At 36.9% G+C, this 23,458-nt stretch overlaps 1 long non-coding RNA gene and 1 pseudogene across 2 annotated transcripts in view; both read right to left on the bottom strand.

The window, feature by feature from the left end:
* LOC149126444 (uncharacterized) overlaps positions 1-22,891 on the bottom strand; it is a 110,442-nt gene extending 87,551 nt beyond the window's left edge. The window contains exons 1-2 of the long non-coding RNA XR_016233394.1: positions 22,718-22,891; positions 17,293-17,386 (exon numbers count right to left, since the gene is read on the bottom strand). This is a non-coding gene — a long non-coding RNA (uncharacterized LOC149126444). The remainder of the gene's footprint in view (positions 1-17,292; positions 17,387-22,717) is intronic.
* On the bottom strand, positions 3,138-3,823 carry LOC100348656 (phosphatidylinositol N-acetylglucosaminyltransferase subunit P pseudogene; annotated as a pseudogene). The gene has a single exon (XR_016233393.1). The product of XR_016233393.1 is annotated as a phosphatidylinositol N-acetylglucosaminyltransferase subunit P pseudogene (transcript).
* Positions 22,892-23,458: the final 567 nt, after the last annotated feature.

The following is a 23,458-nucleotide window of genomic DNA, read 5'->3' as shown; positions in this document are numbered from 1 at the left end:
CTCCTGAAGTGAAATGGACACTATGGGAAACGGTGACTTGATCAGCATAGCCCTGACTGTTAATGAACAACTTAATACATTATCCCTCTTAGTAGTTTTTTTGTCTGTTCTACTTAATATGACTGGTTTAATTCTGTAATTAATACACAGTTATTCTTAAGTGTTAAAAATTAACTGAAATGTGATCCCTGTTAAACATAAGAGTAGGAATAAGAGGGGGAAGAGATGTATAATTTGGGACATGCTCAAGCTGACTTGCCCCAAATGGTAGAGTTAGAAACATACCAGGGGATTCCAATTCAATCCCATCAAGGTGGCATGTACCAATGCCATCTCACTAGTCCAAGTGATCAATTTCAGTTCACAATTGATCATAATGAAAGGACTAAGAGTCAAAGGGAGCACATAAACAAGACTAGTACCTGCTAACACTAACTGATGGAATAAATAAAGGGGACAGTGATCCAACATGGGAAGTGAGATACTCAGCAGACTCATAGAATGGCAGATGTCCTAAATAGCACTCTGGCCTCAGAATCAGCCCTAAAGGCATTCGGATCTGGCTGAAAAGCTCATGAGAGTATTTCAGGCATGGAAAGCCAAGACACTCTGGCAAAAGATCTCTGCGAGTGAGATCCCAGTGGAAAGAACTGGTCTTCAAAGAAGGAGGTACCTTTCTCTGAAGGGAGGAGAGAACCTCCACTTTGACTATGACCTTGTCTAAACAAGATAAGAATCGGAGAACTCAGAGGGCTTCCATAGCCTTGGAAACTCATGACTGGAGCATAGGGAGATTACTGATGCCATAGACAGGAGTGTCAATTGGTAAAGTCAACAACAAGAGTCACTGTGCACTTACTCCTCATGTAGGATCTCTGTCCTTAATGTGCTGTACATTGAGATTTAATGCTATAACGAGTACTCAAACAATATATTTCACTTTGTGTTTCTATGGGGGTGCAAACTGTTGAAATCTTTACTTAATGTATACTAAACTGATCCTCTGTAAAAAAAAAAAAAATTATCAACTCCCAACTTGACTCTCACTGGGATTAAACATGACAATAGGTCTGATCTGATTTCATCATCATTTAAAAAAATCATCTATTATTTTTCACTTTATGTTTCTGTGTGGGAGCAAACTGTTGAAATCCTTACTTAATGTATACTAAGCTGATCCTCTGTATATTAAGATAATCGAAAATGAATCTTGATGTGAATGGAAGGGGAGAGGGAGTGGGAAAGGGGAGGGTAGTGGGTGGGAGGGACGGTATTTGGGGGAAGCCATTGTAATCCATAAATCGTACTTTGGAAATTTGTATTCATTAAATAAAAGTTAAAAAAAATAAAAAAAAATAAAAAAAGAAAAAAGAAAAAAAGAAAAACAAACAGTATATATTTCAATATAAACATCTAAACCATACCATAAGTCTGTTTTAGTAAAAGGTGAAAGATTTATACTATCTGAAGAGAAACCAGAGTATTCCATAAGTCTATATTAGAATAATGTAAACTACTGTTGTTAGCACAGTTGATTTCTTTTCAATATTGAATGTGAAACAATATCACAAAACTGAATAAATATACCAAAAATTAATGAATTGAAATGTTATAAACTATTAAAAATAATAATCTGTTTAGTGTACACTTATGTCCATATCCTTAAGAAAATTTCAAAGGTTAATGAATAATTATTTTCAAAATATAAATACCTCATATGTAAGTTATATTTTCTGATCATAATGAAATTATAAGTGGGATCCAATATTATAAGAATAAAGATAATACTTTTCCTCTTTTACATTTAAAAGAGCATTTACAAATTTATTCATTCATAATAAGTTGTACAAGGGACTATGAAAAAGCAACTTATCAGATATTATGAAAAATACAGAACCTGTTTCTTAGTCCGCATATTTATTCTGTAAATATATTGATTTACTAAATACTTTTGAATATTTACACTCTGTTACCCAGCATTCTATATTTTGTATACTATATAATGAGACAGAAACAAATACTCTCTTACCTTATAAAGTGGATAAAAGTCATGATGCTGAAAGTTACATTAAATTTGAACTCAAAACAGTAATTTGTATGCTAGAAAACTTCATTACCAACTATGACAGTTTTTTAAAATTTTTATTTATTTCACTTAAGAGAGATAACAGACATGGAGATACACACACACACACACACACACAGAGACACACAAACAGATTTACCATATACGGGTTCACTCCCCATATGCCCAGAAGCTAGGGACTCAATCCAGGTCACCCATGTGGATGGCAGGGACCCGACTACTAGAGTCATCTCATCCTGAATCCTAGGGTGCACAATAGCAGGAATTTGGAGCGGAGTGGGGGGTTGAATTCAAGCACTCTGACATGGGCTGCCAAAGTCTCAAATGGCAGCTTATGTACGCCACCAAACACCCACTCCAACAGTAGCAAGTTTTTATTGATGTTGATTTTTATTTCAAAAAATTAACAGAAGTAGGTTAGATGCTTGGCATATTAAGAATACTACATTCCATATCAGAGCACCTGAGTGTAACACCTGCCCCCAGCCCCTGACACCAATTTCCTAATTCTGCAGACCCTGGGAGGCAGTGTTGAATCTCAAGTAATTGTATTTCTGCCACTCATGTGGGAGATCTAGATTGATTTCTTTTCCCTTGAATTTGGTCACTGACACCAGGACATTGGAAAAAATTGGATTAAATAAAATGACCTAGATTTCAGGCAATGGCTATGTTGGACATTTGAGGGCATGATAACAACAGTTACAGGCCTTTTACTACCTGAGGCAACATCAACCAAGAGTTCTGCTGTTACATTCACCCCTGCTTTTTTACAGAGTGCAGATCTGCCGTAGTCTAAATCCATAAATGATTGGAAATGAAAAGGATAGCAAAGTACACTCACACCTGGAAGACGTAGCAACCCTTCCTCTGTTCCTTCTTTCTGGTTAGGGAATAGCTTATGAGTTAGAGATGAATTTTCATGAATTATTCTTCAAATGTTTGGTAGAATTTACCAATGAAAGCACTAGGTCTTGGGCTTTTCTTTGTTGGAAAATTTTTAATTACTGATTCCATCTCCTCACTGTCATGATTCAGTCTTGGTTGGTGATTTGTTTCTTTTCTTTCTTTCTTCTTTTTTTTTTTTTTTTTTTTTTGGTAGTGTAGTGTTTTATTTATTCTATCCATTAATTACTAATATTGAGAACACTTACAGCAGTAATTGAGCTTAATCTAAGAGAAGATCAGCTTACATCTTTTTACATTTCAATACCAAGTATTGGTGAGAGATAGTCAAAATAAGTATGGTCAAAATTACTATGTTAGGAACTTATGATGCATTTGCTTGGTGTTCATCTGTCCACACTCGATTCAGTTTTTAGCGCAAGGTTCTTTGGCTGAAAGAAAGAACATTCGGTTTACTTCACTAACAGGAACATCTCTCAGTGCTGGGATGGCCTCTGCTTGGTATTTCTTCTGCTGCTGATTTTTAGCATAGTTATCTGTGATTGTATGAATGGAGTTGAGTGGAGAGGTACTCATCATGTTAATGCCAAACAAGAGTACATAACCAATGACTACTGTAATCAAGAGGTAGACAGGTAATGCAACTGCCCAGTTATTTTTGAGGCCAATAGGTCAGGCCTAATGAGTTTAGCCAGGATTCAGGAATAAAAGCCCACACGAGATAAAGTGTGAAACCAAACTGGGAGCTTAAGAACAGAACAAAACCATAGATCGCTCTTTCTGGCAGTGGCGACGGTGAATTTTCCACCATTTTCCCTGTGGCTCTAGGCCATCGGGCTCCGGTGGAGAACTCAGCGGCCACCTCAACTCGGCGTCCTCTGAGCAAGCGCCGACCAGGAAGCCGCAGTCCCGAGGGCGGGGGCGGGTAAATAGGAAAGAGGGAGGGAGAGAGCGAGGCACCCCCGGCTCGCGGCCATTGGTCGTTTGTTTCTAAAAAAAAGTATCTACCTTTTAGGTAATCCTAATTTGTTTGTGTATAATTTTTCTTCTGATCCTTTGTGTATCTGTGGTGACAGTTGTAATGTCTGCATTTTCATCTATGAATTTAATTACTTCTGAATCTGCTTTTTATTTGTTAGTCTATGCATAGCTTTGTCATATTTGTGTGTCTCAAAATATCTTTTAGTTTTGTTTCTATTTTTCAGTTGCTCCTCTAGTTTATATATATATAAACTATATATATATATAGTTTCATTTTTTCATTTTTTTCTGCTTCATTTTTGATATTTTCTTTCTCCCATTAACATAAACATAGCTTTCTTTTTTCCTAGTTCTCTGAATAAAAAGTTCAGTTGTTTATTTGAGGTCTTTCTCCTTACTTAATATTCACATTTATCACCATAAACTTTCCTTCTACATGGCTTTTGATGCATCCTATAAATTTTCATATGTTGCATTTCCAGTTTCATTTGTCTCCATATATTTTAGCTTTCACTTTTATTTATTGTTTGTGTTCTATAGAGAACACCATGCTGTGTAATTCTCCCATGTTTCAGTTTTTCAATTTTCTTACTCTTATTGACCTCTAATCTTCTCATTGTGTTCAGAAGAGAAAAGTGATATAATTTCAAACTTTTGAAATATATTTAGACTTCTTACAGCTTTGTTTTTAACTATTAAACTTTTTTGCTTAGTTTTGTTAGGTAGTTTTTGAAAAGAATTTATTAATTCATTAGATTATCAGAATCACAGCAAATATGTGATAGCTACTATAAGACAATTTTAATGTTAATGTGATTTTAATAAAAAGAGAACAGAGTCAATGAAGTTCATAGATAATATTTAAGGAATAAAATGATACTTCTTTCCTCCTCTATGTATCCTTTTTATGAGATAAATTATTTTTCTCTTGGTGCCTTCAAAACTCCCTGTTTGACTTCTGAAATTTTGATTATAATGTGCATCTGTAAAGGTATAATTATGTTTAATCTATTTGTTTTTTTTAAAGATTCATTTATTTTTATTTGAAAGACAGAGAGACAGAGATAGAGGGAGAGACACACAGAGAGAGAAATGTTTCATCTGTTGAAACACTCCCCATAAGTTCACATTAGCCTTGCTGGAGTCTAGTGATATCAGGAGTCTAGCACTATCCCAGGCTTTCTGCATGGGTAACATGGGCTCAGACACTTGAATCATCCTCTGGTGCCTCCCAGGGTGTGCATTAGCAGGGCACCAGATCAGAAGTGGAGCCAGAACTCAAGCCTGGTACTTCAATATCCAATGCAGATGTCTCAGACATGACTTAACCTCTGTACCATATGCTTGATCCTGCTTGGCTGTCTTTGGACTATATGGATCTGGTTACCTATTTCCCTCTCCAGATTTGTGTAATTTTCTTTCACTTTCTTTAAGTAAACCTTTAGTCATTTTTGTCTATTGGTGTTCCTTATGGATTTCTCATGATGTACATACTGATTCACTTGATGGTGTTCCGTAAGTCTCACAGATTTGTCTCCCTCTTTATCATTAGTTTTCTCTTGATTCCACTGTTTGGGCATTATCAGGTGACCTGTTTTCCAGTTTACTGATTCCTCTGCTTTCTCAAACCTGCTGTTGAAACTTGCAAGGGAATATTACAGTTCATGTGTTCTTCAGATCCATTTTGTTTTGCTCTTTTATGATTTGTATTGAGTTATTTCTGGAGAAGTTATGATTTTTTCATCTATTATTTTTCTGAATGTTACTACTTTTTTCTATGGTCTCTGGTGTTTCATTAAGCTACTTTGAACTGACTATTTTGAATTCTTTATAAGACAGAGATATGGGGCAGGGGAATAACAGCAAGAACCAGAGAGAGCAAGCTCTTCCATCCGCTGGTTCACTTCCCAAATGTTGCAAAGACCCGAGCTAAGCAAAGCAGAAGTAAGGAGCTGGAGGTCCATCCTGTCTCCCACATGTGTATAGGGGCCCAAGCACTGGGACCATAGTCTGCTTCTTTCCCATGTACATTAACCGGGAGCTGGGTTGGAAATAGAGCAGTCAGGCTTTGAACTAGAAACCTTATGGGATACTGGCATTACAGGTGGCAGCTTAACCCACTGTGCCAAAATGCCAGCCCTGATAACACTCAGTACAGAATTTCTATATACAGTTTTGACAATCATAATCACAATCACAGTAAGAATATAGACTTTAGAAAACTGGAAACATAAATGCATGTGAGAAAGTATTGGAAAAAATACTCTGTTCTACCTGTGTCTAGAACTCTGAGGAGGAATTGTGCTGTGTATTTTAGAATGTCTCCACTCTTAGTTGTCAATCTGCCATATGACCCAGCCATTCCATTCCTCGGAATTTATCGAAATGAAATTAAATCAGCATATGAAAGAATTATCTGTACCCTAATGTTTATTGCATTTTAATTTACAATAGCTAAGATGTGGAATCAACCCAGATGTCTGTTAACTGACAGTAAGATAAAGAAAATGTTATATATATATATATATATATATACACACACACACACACGGAATACAACCTAGCTGTAAAAAAAATAAATAAATATAATACAGTCTTTTTCAATAAAATGGCTGCAACTGGAAACCATTATGCTTAGTGAAACAAGTCAGTCCCAAAAAAGACAAATATCATAGGTTTCCCTGATCTGTGGTAACTAATAGAGCACAAAAAATGTAATGTATGTAAGTGAAATTGACATTTTGAGATTTAATTATTGTTTACACCCCCTGTCCCTACTATTGAGGAGCAGTGTTATTTACTTCTTACTATTTGATGAATTCTTTTTTTAAGATTTTTATTTTATGTATTTGAAAGAGTTACAAAGAGAGGTAGAGACAGAGAGAGAGAGAGAGAGGTCTTCCCATCTGCTGGTTCACTCCCCAGATGGCTGCCATGACCAGAGCTGCACTGATCTGAAGCCAGGAGCCAGGAGCTTACTCCAGGTCTCCTGCATGGATGCAGGGGCCAAAGGACTTGGGCCATCTTCTACTACTTTCCCAGGCCGTAGCAGAGAGCTGGGACTAGAACCGGAGCCCATATGGGATGCCAGCACTTCAGGCCAGGGCTTTAACCCACTGCATCACAACGCCAGCCCCATGATGAATTCTTTACTTAGTGGAGTGTTAAGCTTATGATTACAAAATGAATTGAAAGAATGTCATGGTAAAAATGAAAAGAAAAAATAAGAAAGGAAGGAGGAGAGAGAGTGGGAGCTGGGCAGGAGGCAGGAAGGGTGGGAGGTATCGGAATATTTCTAAATCTGTATTAGTGAAATACATGAAACTCGTTCACCTTATATAAGTAAAAAAAATGAAAAACAAGATGAGCAGGTAAAATGTTTCATAGTTCATATTGACTTGTGAGTAAAAACTCTGTAAATTATGCTTGAGAAATAACCACTTAGATTAATTTTCAACATGTGTGTGTCTGGCTATTAAATGCATATATACAGAATGTTGGCATTGATTTCTTCAAATCATAGTAGTCATTTAATTCAATTATTATGAATCCCTTAGGAATAAGTAACCTTGATTATTTATTATTATACCTACTCATAGTGATTTAAATGTCTCTGAGAATTCACATTTTAAAAATCTTTAGTTATTAATTTTCCTTTTTATTTAATAAAACACAGCTGAACATTTCAGCTATGATAAAAATGTATTTTAAAAGCCATATTAATAAAATTAATGACAATATAAAAATGTAAGGACACCTAGAATTAGAAAATTTTATTTAAAATGAAGATAGAAAAATCAATGCAAATTAGAAAAAAGTCTGTTAGATATATTCCATAGGGGTCATATTACAAAGAACTTAGCCTTTCCTCTCATCAGATAATGATTCTCTCCTAAGGAAGTTTTTATTTTTCTGTCATATTGGCCCTAGGGACCATGTTTCATCCCTGAAAGTGAGAGTCATAAATTTTGGGATGAATTTTAAATCCCCTCAACACTGACATCTATTGAGTCTTCTTATTTGAGAAATGAGCTGGTGGCTTGGAAGTGCAATAACAACTAAAATAAATGAGTCTTGAAGCCTGTAACAGACTTTTAGAAATTTGGCTTTCTTCAGTGTAGAAATATCATTCAACTGGTCATGCACAAATAAAGTACATGAATGATACAGATTTTTTCAAATACTCTAAATCTAAAATCTTTACTGTTTATAAATGCAACACTTTAATGACCTCACCTTATTTTCTCCTTTTTACATTGGATGTTTGAGATTTTATTTTTAATTTCTAAAATTTCGCATATTTATTTTTCCTTATAGAAGAGGTTTTAAGAAAATGAATCTGTATTATAGCTTTCTAAGTCCTCACTAGAATTATGGATGTTTTTTCTTGTGTATACTAGGTGTAGATAAATTCCCCTTAATGGCACTGCTTACATCATATTGCTCTCTGAGACAAAAAACATGCATGATTTTTTAAAAATTCAGTATGATGCAGTGCGTCAGTATAGCCATGCTAACTTGTAAGTGATGAATAGAAATGCATAGTGGTGGCATTATTTTAATGTTCACCTATTTGAACCAAGTTTAATACAATGTTCTTTAACTTTGGGCATTCAATTGCTATTCTGCAGGAGGTCTTTTGACTCCAGAATAACCCTGACTGAAACATAAGTCCTTTATAAAGGTAATGCAAAGGTTCTATTCTTCCATGTGGACATCATTGGTCTTTAACCTGATAGGTAAAAGATCTGTTTTCTTTCTAACTTTGTTGCAATATTACACACACTATACAAACACAGGTATACACAGACACACAGATACACGAGTTTCCATCTATACAGTTCCTTGTTTGGAACCTGATATAGCCAAAGACCTTTCCCCCCAACAGTCCCATGCACAATCTGTTTGTCTATAACAAGTTTTTTTTTATATGCATATAAATTTTTTTTTAAATTTTTATTTAGTAAATATAAATTTCCAAAGTACAGTTTATGGATTACATTGGCTTCCCCCCCCATAATTTCCCTCCCATTCGCACCCCTCACATCTCCTGCTCCCTCTCCCATTCCATTCACATCAAGATACATTTTCAATTATCTTTATATACAGAAGATCGATTCAGTATAAATTACGTAAAGATTTCATCTAATTCACATCATGAACAACACATGTGTTCCATGCATTTAATTTTAGCAGATAGGAAACCTATTGTTTTGCAGTAATCCTGTGACACAACATGAAGACACTTCAAAAAGTTTGTGGAAAAATGGAATTCAAAGCTTATTTTAGTGCATTTTTTTTGAAATCCACACACAGTATTTTTCATAATACATATTTTCCTGAACTTTCTGAAATACTCTCATATGTAATTTTGGATAAGGCATCCTTATACCATGGAAAAATCCCCTCAGCATGTTGATAGATTCTGGCAGCCAGTGCTAAACGGACAAGATTTTGTCAGTCTTAAAAGTTCTTGCTAGATTCTGTAGCTCATCTACATTTCCTTCCAAGAAAAGAGAAGGTCTGTCCAGAGTTGAGTCTATCTCCCTTCTGAAGATGTAGAATTAAAATAATATATGCTACCCTCTTCCAGGTTCATCTTAAATTCTCTCTATGTATTTTTAAATACTCTATAAAACTGTGCATATGCTCCAATTGAAGAATTATAATTTTAGGATGATGCTTTATAAGTAGGGGTATTATAATAACAATCTGATGTTTGGAATGAAAATACCCTGCTCACAATGTTGAGATTTCTTTTATGTATTCTATCCGTACAGTGTTTGACATTTAGTATATAGTCAAAGCACAGAACTCAGAAATTATTTGAATTTAACTTGCTTTGTGTGATTTTGTCAATAATCTGACACAGTCATATTGTATCTGTTATACTCAATTTTAATTCTTTCATCTTTCATATGTATGTAATATATGGCTTTTATGGTATAAAAGTTAAAATTATATTAAAATAGGCTTTTAAAAATTAATTTTAGTAAAAAGAACATAACATACAATTTATGTCTTTAAATATTTTTGAAATATTTATTTTACTTATTTGAAAGAGTTACATAGAGGCAGAGCCAGAGAGAGGTCTTCCATCCTCTGGTTCACTCCGCAAATGACTGCAAAGACAAGAACTGAGCTGATCAAAAGCCAGGAGCCTGGAGCTTCTTCTGGGTCTTCCATGCAGGTGCAGGGGCCCAAGGACTTGGTACATCTCCTACTGCTGCCCAAGCCATAGCAGAGAGCTGGATCAAAAGTGCAGAAGCCAGGACTCGAACCGGCACTCATATGGGATGCCAGAGCTGCAGGCCAGGGCTTTAACCTGCTGTGCCACAGAGCCAGCCCCTGTCTGTGGGGAGCAACTTGGACTAGACTAAGTTACTGGAATTAAGACTTATTCTATGCATCTGCTCTCCCACAATATGGCGCTGGGAGAGGAGGAAACAGCTTCTACACAGCTGCCTCCAGTTCAACCAACAAGCTGCAGGACCTGCTCCTTTTGGAGGAGAGCAGCGTACTCGGCGTGTGGGTAGCAGAGTTGGGATTGGTGGAAGAGGACTATAAAGGAGGAGAGAGACAACATGCACCAGGAACATCTATCTGAAGGAACACCTGTGCAGCCCCCGAGAGAGCCGGCCAGTGGTGTGCCGCTCCCCCGCGGAAGTGGGGAAAGTGGCAGGGGGAACTGCCCTTCCACGGAGGTGGAAGGGACAGTAGCCAACCCGGGAAGAACCAGCAGCAAACCCGGGGAGGGCCGAGCAGACAAAAGAACAGTGCAGGGTCCTGTGTCGTTCCTCCACGCAGACGGGGAGCGACATAATGGTGCCATGACTCGGATATGAAGCCTAGGCAGGGTTTAGTGTCATTCCTCCACGAAGAGGGGGAGCGACATAATGGTGCCGTGACTCGGATAGGAAACCTAGGAGGGAAGAAACGGGAAGAAGTGGGAAAATACTGGAGAGAGAGACTAGCAAAGAGCCTAGGGAAAAGCCGGACGGAAAAGGTGCCGGAAGAAGCTATTGAAAGTCTAGGCATAGACTCGGATACGGACTGTGGGAAAGAAGTTAGGATTGAAAGCTAGGATTTAAAGTGAAAGCAAGAAGAAACTTAAACTCAGATACCGACTGAAGGTTGAAAGTGAAAGTGAAACCTAGAAGAAACTTAGACTTGGATACGGACTGTGGGGAGAAGCCAGGAGAAATGAGAGGGGAATATTGTTGGAAGAAAAGTTAGGAAACATACCGGGTAGAGAAAAATATGTTAGGGAGGATGAAGTTGCGAGGGCAGGCTGAGGCGGAGACATAAGCTAGCTTGGGATTCATCGAGTCACCCGGGGAACAAGGGGCGAAAATCTGGAACCAGAGGCGGAGACGTGGGCCAGGTTGGAATCCGTCAGATTAGCCCGGGGAGCAAAAGACGGGAAGACAAACCGAAGCGGAGAGGCGTGAGCTAGGTTGAATTCGCCAGGTTAGCCCCGGGGAATTCAGACTGAATACCGGTGGCGGAAACGTGAGCTAGGCTGTGTGATTTGCGGAAGCCGCTGCGCGCAGAGAGAGCACGTGGGGCACAAGCGGGGAGAGCGCACGGGGCACGAATTGATAGTGTGGGACTGGCGCGAAGGCCGTGGTGCGGGCACAAAGGGCGCGGAGACCAGAGAGCGCGCAGAGCTGGGTAGCCGCCGCGGGGTGAGGCGCCGAAAAGCAGCCTCGGGGTGGGCGCCAGGAAGCCGCGGGGATAAGAGAAACAGAAGTTTAGAAGTAAAATGAGAGAAATAGGAATGCTGGCAGATAGAGGTAAAATAGGAGAAATAGGAATGCCCGGAGACAGAGAAATAGAGAAAAATAAGGCCTCCCCACAACACGGCAATGAGAGGGCTTAGATTCGGTCTGCCTGATTAGGGAGGCGGTGAGCACCTGTGGGCGGCTAGCAGCTTACCTGCTGCAGGTCACTGAAGACAGGCACGTTATCAACACCAATAAGTCTCCCCACAAAACGGCAATGAGAAGGCTTGGATTCCATTTGCCTGATTGGTAGGGCTTGTAAGCACCTGCAGGCAGTTCTAGCAGAGCAGAGCATGCGCTGCAGGGCACCGAACACAGGCATGCATCAGCGCCTAAAAACCTCCTCACAACATGGTGAAGAGAGGACCCGGATTCGGTTTGCCTGATTGGTAGGGCTTGTAAGCACCTGTGGGCAACTCTAGCAAGCAGAGCAGAGTGTGTGCCGCGGGGCACCGAAGACAGGCGCGTATCAACGCCAAAAATAAAAAGAAAGGGGGATCTGTGGGGAGCAACTTGGACTAGACTAAGTTACTGGAATTAAGACTTATTCTATGCATCTGCTCTCCCACAATATGGCGCTGGGAGAGGAGGAAACAGCTTCTACGCAGCTGCCTCCAGTTCAACCAACAAGCTGCAGGACCTGCTCCTGATTGGAGGAGAGCAGTGTACTCGGTGTGTGGGTAGCAGAGTTGGGATTGGTGGAAGAGGACTATAAAGGAGGAGAGAGACAACATGCACCAGGAACATCTATCTGAAGGAACACCTGTGCAGCCCCCGAGAGAGCTGGCCGGCGGTGTGCCTCTCCCCCGCGGAAGTGGGGAAAGTGGCAGGGGGAACCGCCCTTCCACGGAGGTGGAAGGATGGTAGCCAACCCGGGAAGAACCAGCAGCAAACCTGGGAGGGGCCGAGCAGACAAAAGAACAGTACAGGGTCCTGTGTCGTTCCTCCACGAAGACGGGGAGCGACATAATGGTGCCATGACTTGGATATGAAGCCTAGGCAGGGTTTAGTGTCGTTCCTCCACGAAGAGGGGGAGCGACACCTGTCTTTATTTTTAAGTACGCAAGTTACAGATGTTAACTACACCAATAATGTTGTCAATCTCCAGAACTCTTTCTTTTCTCTAGAGCTCTAACTCTGTACCCATTAAATAACCCCAAATGCTTTACTCTACTCAGACATGGAAATCACCATTCTACTGTCATGTGAATTTGACTACTCACATCTTTGCCCTAATTCAGTATTAGTCTTTATGCAAGTGCTTATTTCACTCAGCTTAATATCCTCACAGTTTATTAAAAAAAGTAATGCGTGTCCAAATTTTCTACATTTTTAAAACATTTATTTATTTTATTTGAAAAGCAGAGTCACACATGCACACACAAGCTTACACACACAGAGAAAAAGAACAGGAGAGAGAGAGAGAGAGGAAAGAGTGAGCTTCTATCTGCTGGTTCACTCTCCAAATGGCCACAATGTCTGAAACTAGACCAGAAGCCAGGCGCCAACAGCTTCTTCCAGGTCTCCAATGTTGGTTCAGAGGCTAAGGCACTTGGCTCAACTTCCACTGCTTTCCCAGGCTCATCTACAGAGAGCTTGATCAGAAGTGGAGCAGCTAGGGGTCCCTGGAGCCGTGGCTTTCCTGGTTAATCCTCCGCCTGCAGCGCCGGCATCCCATAAGGGCTCTCCTTCTAGTCCTGGATGCTCCTCTTCCAGTGGCCCAGGAAGGCAGTGGGTCTCCCGTGTGGGAGACCAGGAAGAAGTACCTGGCTCCTGCTTCGGATCGGCACAGTTCCAGCTGTAGCGGCCATTTTGGGGGTGAACCAACGGAAGGAAGACCTTTCTCTCCATCTCTCTCTCTCTCACTGTCTATAACTCTACCTGTCAAAAAAAAAAAAAAAAAAGTGGAGCAGCCAGGAGTCTTATTGGATGTAGGTGTCACGGGCGGCAGATTAACCCTCTATGCCACAGTGCTGGCCCCCACAATTTTCTACATTTTAAGGCTGGATTATATAAATAATACTAAAATATATATAAATAAATTATATTTTGTTTGTACATTCTATCAGCAGTAATCAGGTTAACTCAACTTATTGTCTATTATGAAACATACACTATGAATGCAGGTGTACAAATATCTCTTTGAGACCTTCTTGTTAATATTTTGGATATACATCCAGAAGTGGTCTTCCTAGATTATGCGGGAATTCTATTTTTAATTTTTTGAGGAATTGTTATATCATTTTCCATAACAACCATTTTACATTCTCACTAACAATGTACAGATTTTTCAATTTCTCCACATCCTAACCAACATTTGATTTTTTTTTTAATTTTTGTTTTGTTGTATTTTGGTTTTGATAGTAAACACATTGTGGTATTGACTAGCATTTCTCTAATAAATAGTGATGATGATCTATTTATGCGCTTTTAAGTCATTTGTGTATCTCCTTGGAGAAATCTCTATTCTAGTCATTTCTCCACTTACTTATAAAGTAGATTGTTTGTTCTTGCTATTGAGTTGCATTTGTTCTTTATACATTATGGATATTAGTTCCATATCAGATACATTTTCTGCAAATGTTTAGTTCTATTCTGTAGGTTGTCTTTTCACTTTACTGATTGAATCCTGTGCTGCACAGATGTCTTTAAATTTGAAATACTCCAATTTATATAGTTCTACATGTATTGCCTTGTACGAGGCTTTTTACGAATTGATATTTCAACAACTTTTTGTATTGTTTTAAGTCCTTTATTAGGTTATGATGGGAAAATGTCTCTTATTCCTTCACTTTGATTTTGAATACATTTAAGAATATCTTTCAAGGAAAAAAAAGCAAATGAATTTTGCTTCTTCTATTTAATTATTGAATTATTTACCTAACTGAAACAATCTTTTTTAACCTTCTTTTTAAAATTTAGTTTTAAGATTTAATCCATTTTGTTTTAATTTTGGTTTACTGTATCAGGTATAGAAGATGTTTTTTTTTTACTCTTTTGCATGTGGATAGCCCATTATTTTAGCATCAGTTATGAAGAATACAATCTTTCCTCTACTTACTTAACTTTGCATCCACATCAGAAATAAGTTGCCAATATTTGTATGTCTTGACTCTATTCTCATCTATTAAATATATAGTTGTCTATCCTAGCATTAATACCCTACTGCCTTGATTAAAGTAGCTTGCCAGTAATTCTTAAATTCAAGTAGTAGAAATCCTTTACTTTTTCCTTTACAAATTATTAAGAGGTCTGGTGTTTTTATAGCAATTAAGATGTTGTTTGGGGGTTCCCCCCCACATCCAGTATCAGCGTGCCTAGATTTGAGTCCAGGCTCCACTCCTGATTCCAGCTACTTGGCAATTAGCACTTTGGAAGGAACTGATAATGGTTCAAGTGGCTGGTAACCTGCCACTGCTGGAGGAGACCTAAATCAAATTCCTGGCTCTTGGCTACAGCCTGACCCAGGCCAGAACAGAAAATGAAAACTCATCTGTCTTTCTCTTCTTGCCTCTCTTCCTTGCACATAATAAATAAAACTAATACATTTTATTTATTTTGTTTACTGTATTTTTGTAAAATAATCAGAATTAGCTTGGCAATATCTATAAAGAACTTTTGTGGAGATTTTTATAAGGATTGTGTTTTACATATAAATCAATTTAGTAAGGATGGACATATTGTCTCTATTAAATTTTCCAGTCTATGAACATAATATGCTTCTCCATTCATGTATATTTTATAATTTATCTTAGTAATAATTTGTAGTACTCAGCATACTAATACTACAAATATTTTGTGAGATTTATAACAAACTCATTTATAGTGCTGATTATATTTTATTCGCTTTTAAATTCCAATGACTTGTTCATTATCTTACTACATTTAGCGTTAACATAATAGAATAGCTAATACTGAATAATTTATAATGAATGGAAATTGTTTTATATTGTTGGAGACTGGAAGTCCAGTATTAACTTTGCAACATAGTGAGGTCTTTCTTGCAGAAGACTAGATGATGAGATAAAGAAAAAAAAAAGGGAAAGAGTTAAAATCATCTTTCGATGATGGCACCAATCCCAACTGCTAGTCCCATTCTTAATAGTAATACAAAGGCAATATGAACTCAATATGAATTGAGTGCAATTATCTGTATACATATACTTATTTCATTTGTCTGGTTAATATCATCAATTTTATTGACCTTTTGAAAGAAGAATATTTATCTTGATTAATTTTCCTATTATTACCTTCTTTCAGAAATAAGGCCACATTTTTCTGTTTCATAGATCTCATAATTCTGCTATGATTTATTCATCATACAAGACTCATAAAGCTTTCACGTGATAATATCTTCAACCAGAAACTATTTCTCTTCTTCCTGTATTAGGCTGACAGGTGTAGGTAACAATCACTGTGGCCAAAAATGAACTTGGTAGTTCTACCTTTGTTCTATCTTCTAGACTTTGCCCGCCAGGACACTTACAGGAGAGCCTCCGTGGGATTTGGCTCCTCAATTTTTAAAAATGGTAGAATATTTGATTTACTCTATTTTGGGTGCCTTTAAGAGTATTTTCATTTAGTTACTTTATTTCTCATAAGTTTGATACTAGGGAATGTGTTAATGTGAAGACCAGCTCTTTGTTAGAGGAGAGAATCATCCTAAAATCTCCAGTGTTATTACGTCAAACTCCACGAAGCCTGAATGTGATTTTTTTTGTTGTTTTTGGTGACTTTCTTTTGAAATTCTCACTTGGGTTATTGACCTCTGAGTACTCAGAGTCAATTGGGTCCCCAAGTAGTTTCTCCTGTGAGTAACCTCAGAATCGCGCAACTTCATTTTATGGCAAATGACTGGTCAGGTCAATCAAATGTGTTACTCAATCTTGGATTACTATCTAAAGTTTTCTTGTTTTCTCTTCAGTCTCACAGTATTAATCTGCCAGCAGGAAGCTGCCTTCTCAGATTGTATTCAAGATCAGTAATTGCCAAGAAAGAAAACTTGAAACTGCTGATGCATGAACTTGGTTCTAAATGCTTCTGATTTTAAAACATCATGTTGGTAATTTTTCTTTTCATGTTGTTCTGCTTGCCTATGGGAGCCGTTAATCCTACCATAACCCTCATGTAAACAGGAATACTTGCATGAGATAATTTGACAGAAGGACTTTAATGTAAAGAACTGGTTGAACAAGTGTAGGAAGACAAAGAAAGAGAAGAGAGTACTTGAGTTAACACTCAAATGAAAGTTGCAAGAAGCACTTAAGCCTCTATGGGTGGATGAATGTAAGGAAAATATTACTGTTTTGAATACCAAGACCACTAAACAGAGTCTAGATATCTGAGAATAGCGGGCTTCCCTATCTAGTGTTGGGACTTCAGAGGTACACCAGGAGAATGGATCCTCAGGTTCTCTAGTACAGGACATGCTGGAGCTGACTACTACCAGTGGATGAAGTGATCATATTAGGGCGATGTTAACAAGACCCCAAAGAGGGCTACAAGGAGCAAATTCTTCTGCCTTATTCCACTTACCAATCTTTCTCAGGTTCACAGGTAAAGTGAAAGGAGAAGTCTAGTTTGCAGATTCCCAGTGCCCACATCTCAAAGCAGAGTCCTGAAGATAGAACTACAGATAAAAGATAATGACTTATTAACTTTATCCAAAACATTTGAACTGTTCCTGTTATTTTACACTGTTTTAAGAAATAACTTTTTTTTTCTGTTTATGCTTCAGTGAAATAGATCAAAGTCATACTATGTGTTTCAGGATTTTCATTTAAAATATACTGACACTAGCTAAAATATACTGACACTAGCTAAAATATACTGAAGATTTTTTTAACAATATTAACTTTATTTATTTATTTATCTTCTTTCTCAAAGCATAAAAATATTGCTTCATACCATTGAATTTGGAAACTTATACTGTGTTTCTGGATATCATTCATTTTTTTGGCATTAAACACATGCTTTCAAGCTTCTACTTATTGACAAATATCAGAGAGTATAAAGTCAGGTCTGGGAGAAGAGACTGCTCTGTTAAAAAAAAAATCTGAGATCGGTATATGCACATCAGTGTCATTTATGTTAACTCTGACCTCCAAAATACTAGATTCACCTGCTTACATACAAGTGGTACAGGCTTGAGTAATGCCTTCCTACTGTTATGCTGCTTAGAGGATTCTTCCCTTCTAAGAAACACCCCTGGAACTTGAGAATTTCCTTTTCTGTGTTCCCCAGTCTTCACTATAATAATTTTTCTCCACAATTCTCTTGCATCTTTTCACTCTTAACACTTGTGGGAGAAACCCATTTGCTTCTCAGTCAATCAGACAGGTGTTTAATTGCTTTCTTAGCACTTTCAAGTAGCTATTTTTATATAAGAATTTCTTTCTCATTCACTCCTACTTGCTAATATGATTTTTACCTTGTGGAAAGGCAGAAAGACAACATTTAACTCACCGCAATGCCAGTGATGTACATAAAACAAATGATAATTCTTGCCCTAGTCAAAAATAAATCTCTTCCTGTTTTGTGGAGAGGAAGCCATATATCCTGTACCAAATACTGAGTATAGGAATTCTTAATGATGGAAGTAAAACTAAAAACACAGCAATAAAAATTTCAATTGCTGTATATTTTTGTAGCTGTTTTATTAGCAACTATTCCAGCATTTTTCCATTTTCCTTACTAGCTATTACTGGTCTGACTTGCTATTATTTCTAATCAAAACTTACCAGGCAGAAAATACTTTACAACAAAATGGGGGGTGATTTCTCAGCGTGTATTCCAGTGCATTTGAGTTTGTATGTGTTCCTTTTGCACTAAATAATACATGTTATGTATTGAAACTGTCATCTTTCCTTTGTTTTCAGATTGAATTTATTTTGTGCTATGTAGGTGGGCTGCATAGTACTACACACATATAAGTTCTTTCTAGAGGCACTAACTTACCTCACTTTATGAATATATATCATGCAATTTCTACATTTTTACAACATCATGAAATATAGTAGATGTCGATCATGGATCATGGTCCAAACAGACAGAGGGCCAACTACTCAATGAATGTGACAATCTGCTACAGGTAGTAGGCTAGAGTTCAATTCTCCTTTATCTATTTGCTCATGTCATCCTTATTCATGATTGAACTATGTATCATTTTTCTGAAGCAAATCGTATTGTTCTTTAATAGCCTTTTCCTCCATCACTTTGAAAGCCCTTTAAAGACAGAGAATATATATGAGATATTTTAATCCTCCACCATTTTTAAATAAATTTACTTGCACATATTTAGTATTGTTTGGTTTTAGTTACTATAAAACATGAGCTCACGCCAAGACAATTTAATTCAATTCTTGAATATTTTTCTATATTTTATATGAATTGTAATGTGTTAATACAGTAGGCAACATCTAGCAAAGACAAAATCGTTTTATTCTTTGGAATATCTTGCTAAGTTATAATAATTTAGAAACCTTCGATCAATGGGAACCATTTTATCCTAAAGAGTTAATTTTATAGTTTTATGTCCTATCATGCCTAAAATGTTCATAACTGAAAAAACAGTACATAATGACACAAAGAATGAATTTATAATAAAATAATTAATCAATTCAGGAAACAATAGCATGCTTATAATAGCCATAAACTCATAAATTCATAAACTCATAAAATGAATTAGTTTACATGAGCTAATTCATTTAATATCAAGTCAGCCCTTTGAAATAAGTATTGTTTTCATCATCATTCTAAAAATCAAAAAGCTACCTTCCCAGTAACTCAGAAGTCTGGTTTGGGACTCCACAGTCTTAAAATCCCCTCATGAAAGTCAAGTTATTTTGCTCATTGCTACAGAATATCCAAACGAAAATGGACAGCAGCACCTTACGTACATGCTTGAATTTTACATAACCTGTGATTTACCAGATGCTCAGATCCCTAAAATGGAAATGTATCAGGAAGTGTTTTAGCAAGCAAGAGCCCTGGACAACTAGCAGCTCTTTGAACCTCTTTTTGCCCTAGGTGTCTATGATTGGTTCCTAGGCCTTCAGTAATATTCAAGGAGCATAAGTTTATGACTGACATTCTGAAATGAGCAGCCTCTTTGGTCCCAGCAGAACTAGATGGGGAATTAAGTAATCCAAATATTTTGCTTTAACTCTCACCTTGCAAAAATACCAGTTCAGCAATTGCATATTGCAATTGTACTCTGCAAAGAGTACAGACTACAACTTGAGGAACAGAAATGAAAGACAAGTAAGCATATTTATATCCTACAAAGAATCCCTGCAGATTTAAATGTTTCTATAATTTCCTTTTGTGTAGTAATAAAAACAAATTAGGCTCATGTTGTTTTTATTGACATATGGCTTCGTAGAACTGCCACTTTTCAATAGGGTTTCACATAGGTGTCCAATTAAGTATTCACTTAAACAGGAGGTTACTGCACAAATGTATATAACCTTACCCTAGACCATTTTTTTTAATGCTTCGTGCCATGTGACAATACTTATTTGATCACCAGCCACAAAGCAAACAAATCACCATGACCAAAACAATCTTTCATGTGTCCTTAATAAATGCTATCTTCATGATTCTTAGTATTAAATATAGTATTTGGGGGGCACAGTAGCTTAATTCTCTACCTGCGGCACCAGCATCCCATATGGGCACAGTTCTAGTCCCAGCTGTTCCTCTTCCAATCCAGCTCTCTGCTATGACCTGAGAAAGCAGTAGAAGATGGCCCAAGTCCTTGGGCCCCTGAACCTGCATGGGAGACGGGAAGAAGCTCCTGGCTCCTGGCTTCAGATCAGTCCAGCTCCAACCATTGCGGCCATTTGGGGAGTGAATCATCGGACGGAAGACCTTTCTCTCTGTCTCTCCCTCTCACTGTCTGTAACTCTACCTCTCAAATAAATAAAATCTTTAAAAAATGTAGTATTTTTAATAAGTTGTTATTTATATAGTAACCATACATACACACACACATTCACAGAAAGGGGAGGGAGACTTACAGACACTGTAAGTCGCAGTGGGAAAATTACTGTTTATTTTTCCATACTAACTATGGAAAAGTTTATATAGAATAACCCCCTTTATTACATTGCTACTAATGGAGCAATGCATCATTTAGTAATGAGATTTTGATACATCTTTAATACACCATTGTATGTCTTTATGAAACCTAAAGCTTTCTCTCTCTCTCTCTCTCTCTCTCTCTCTCTCCCCCGCTCCCTCTCCCTCATGCTCTCCTTCTCTCTTTCTCCCTTTCCTTCTCTTTCTCTCTCTCTCTCTCCTCTCCCTCTCTCTGTATCCTCTCCATCTCTTCTTCCCTCCTTCTCTATATTTATTCCTTTCTCTTTAGCTTAAATTATTTTCTCGCAACATATACCAGTTAAAGAGACGATTTCATCTGATAAATCATATAGAAGCTGTGAAATTGTACATGTATACCTGGAAGTCATGATGAAAGTTACAAGGTAGCAGCTAATTCACGGAAAAATGCCTATATTCATATAAATTACTAAAATAGTAGATAATTATTATGATATGTCAATTAGTATTAGTACAAATCTCACTTATGTGTCATCAAAATTAGAATAATAAGAATATAAAAAATTTGTAGATAAAGATTTATTTATCATGGTTTAAATGATTTATTGAGAGGAAAAGACACTCTATACAAATATTTGAGTGTGATTATGGATATGAAAGCATGTTCTCTTATGCAATATGGCTTAACTTTTAACAAGCACACAGTTAAATTTGAGTTTATGAAAGAGCCTAATATTTTCTGAAGGCATAGACAGCTTAGGTGTAAAGAGAGGTACTCTGCATTCATTACTTATCTATAGCATGGCTTTAGCACAAAAGCAGAAAATACATGAAAAAAGTCCAAGTGACTTGCTGGGATTCAAAATGGCTGAAACAGGCTTCAATATGCAATTGCTGAAGTAGAAACATGAAATTTTATTAGTCATTTCATCAGAGAATTTAGCTTTTATAAGTTGTGAGTACCAGGGTTTCTTTTAGAAATATTTATGTATTCTCAAATATATTTTAGAGAAAATGATTTTGATGATACTTTGAGAATCAATCATTTTAGGTAAATGTATAGAGTTCCATGGTTATTTTCAAAATCTAAGTCATTAGACCTGTGGAATCATATTGGTTAATAAGTACAGGTTGTTCATTCTTAACTCTATCAATTCCAGTATCATATTTCACTATCATTTTTGCATAGGATATAACTCAGCAATTGTGATATCTGTATTTCCTTAAACAAAAGCAATGCTTAGGGAGTCTGCTCTGGGTACATAATAACTTGTTTGAACTTAATTATTTCCCGTTAACTTTTCTCTTTGCAATTAATTACTTTGCACTGGAATAATATAATTTGAGTTTTCTCAAGAATAAATGTAATTAAATAGCTTAAATATGCACTTTGTAATTCTCATTTCAGAATTAAACTTGTTGAAATGCATTGTCAATCCCTTATCTGTGTGCCCCACAAAAGCATGCTGATGGACTAGAGATACCATTCAAAGCACAAAGTCATCTTCTAAAAAATTTTCCTTGTGAAAAGCAGTGAAATCTTATAAAATCCTAGAGAATAAATAGTTATTTAAAATAGAATAATTTCAAAACATCCAGAGTTTTATTTTATCCTGATTGCTAAATTGTGTTTTATCAGGGAAATTCTAAAAGTATTTTTAAAGTATGTCCTAATTAAACAAATTCTATGATTTTTATTTGAAAGCATGGGATTCCTCTCTTTCAGTCTTCTAATCCTAATTGCTACAAAATATTTGAACAAAAATAAAATCTTTATTTTTCATGGGACTTTGGGATTCAAATCTGTGGAGAGTAAGGGATTAGAAAACCTCTGCTTCTAGAGAGTGGTTCAAGAAAAATACATGCAAGAGCAGCTTATATATTAACAATACAACCTTACCAGGGTAACACACTTGACTCAGCAGCTTGAATCACCTCCTGAGGCACCAGCGTCCCATATTAGACAACCTGATTTGAGCCCTGTCTATTCTGCTTCAAATTCATTTCACTGAAAATTCATAAACTGAGAGGCAGCAAATAACAGTTCAAGTGCTTTGTTCCTGCCACTTACAATGGAGATCTGGGTGGTGCTCCAGTTTGTTGCTTTCTTTCTGGTCCAGCCTGCTGTTGTAAGCATTTGGAGATTCTGAGTTTCTTTTTCTTTTTCTTCCTGCCTCTGCATTTCAAATAAAAAGTAAAACTTTTGCAAAAAATGTAGCTAACAATATTTTGCTAGTGGCACATTAAAATTAACCATATCCTAAGCAATACGGAGGCATAGAAGATACTAAAGGGACAAGACTTGTATTAATTTTCTCCTAAATTTCTGATAGATGAGAGTTTAAAACAAAATAAAAGCAAAGTATAAAGAATTAGATCTTAAATGCACAGTTAGCATTTTACTGTGGGTGGGTACTGGTCAGTGTATGAAACTGCTACACTTGGACCAGAGGGTCTCATGAGAGTTCTTTGGAGATCAACACATGTGCCTTTTTGATTTAAAAAATATGTTCAAAACAAAAGAAAAATAACCTCAGTAGAAAATGGCGAGGAATCATATATTCTCCAGAATGAATTTGAGAACCAAAAAAAAAAAAAAGAGCAAAATAAAAAATAATTTCTCTCCTTTACTCCTTACCAA

This window comes from Oryctolagus cuniculus, chromosome 5 (genome assembly GCF_051225735.1).
Source record: "Oryctolagus cuniculus isolate XC-2025 breed Fujian yellow rabbit chromosome 5, ASM5122573v1, whole genome shotgun sequence".
Taxonomy (NCBI): domain Eukaryota; kingdom Metazoa; phylum Chordata; class Mammalia; order Lagomorpha; family Leporidae; genus Oryctolagus; species Oryctolagus cuniculus.
Note: the sequence above shows the minus strand (reverse complement) of the source record. Positions and strands in the feature narration are given on the sequence as shown.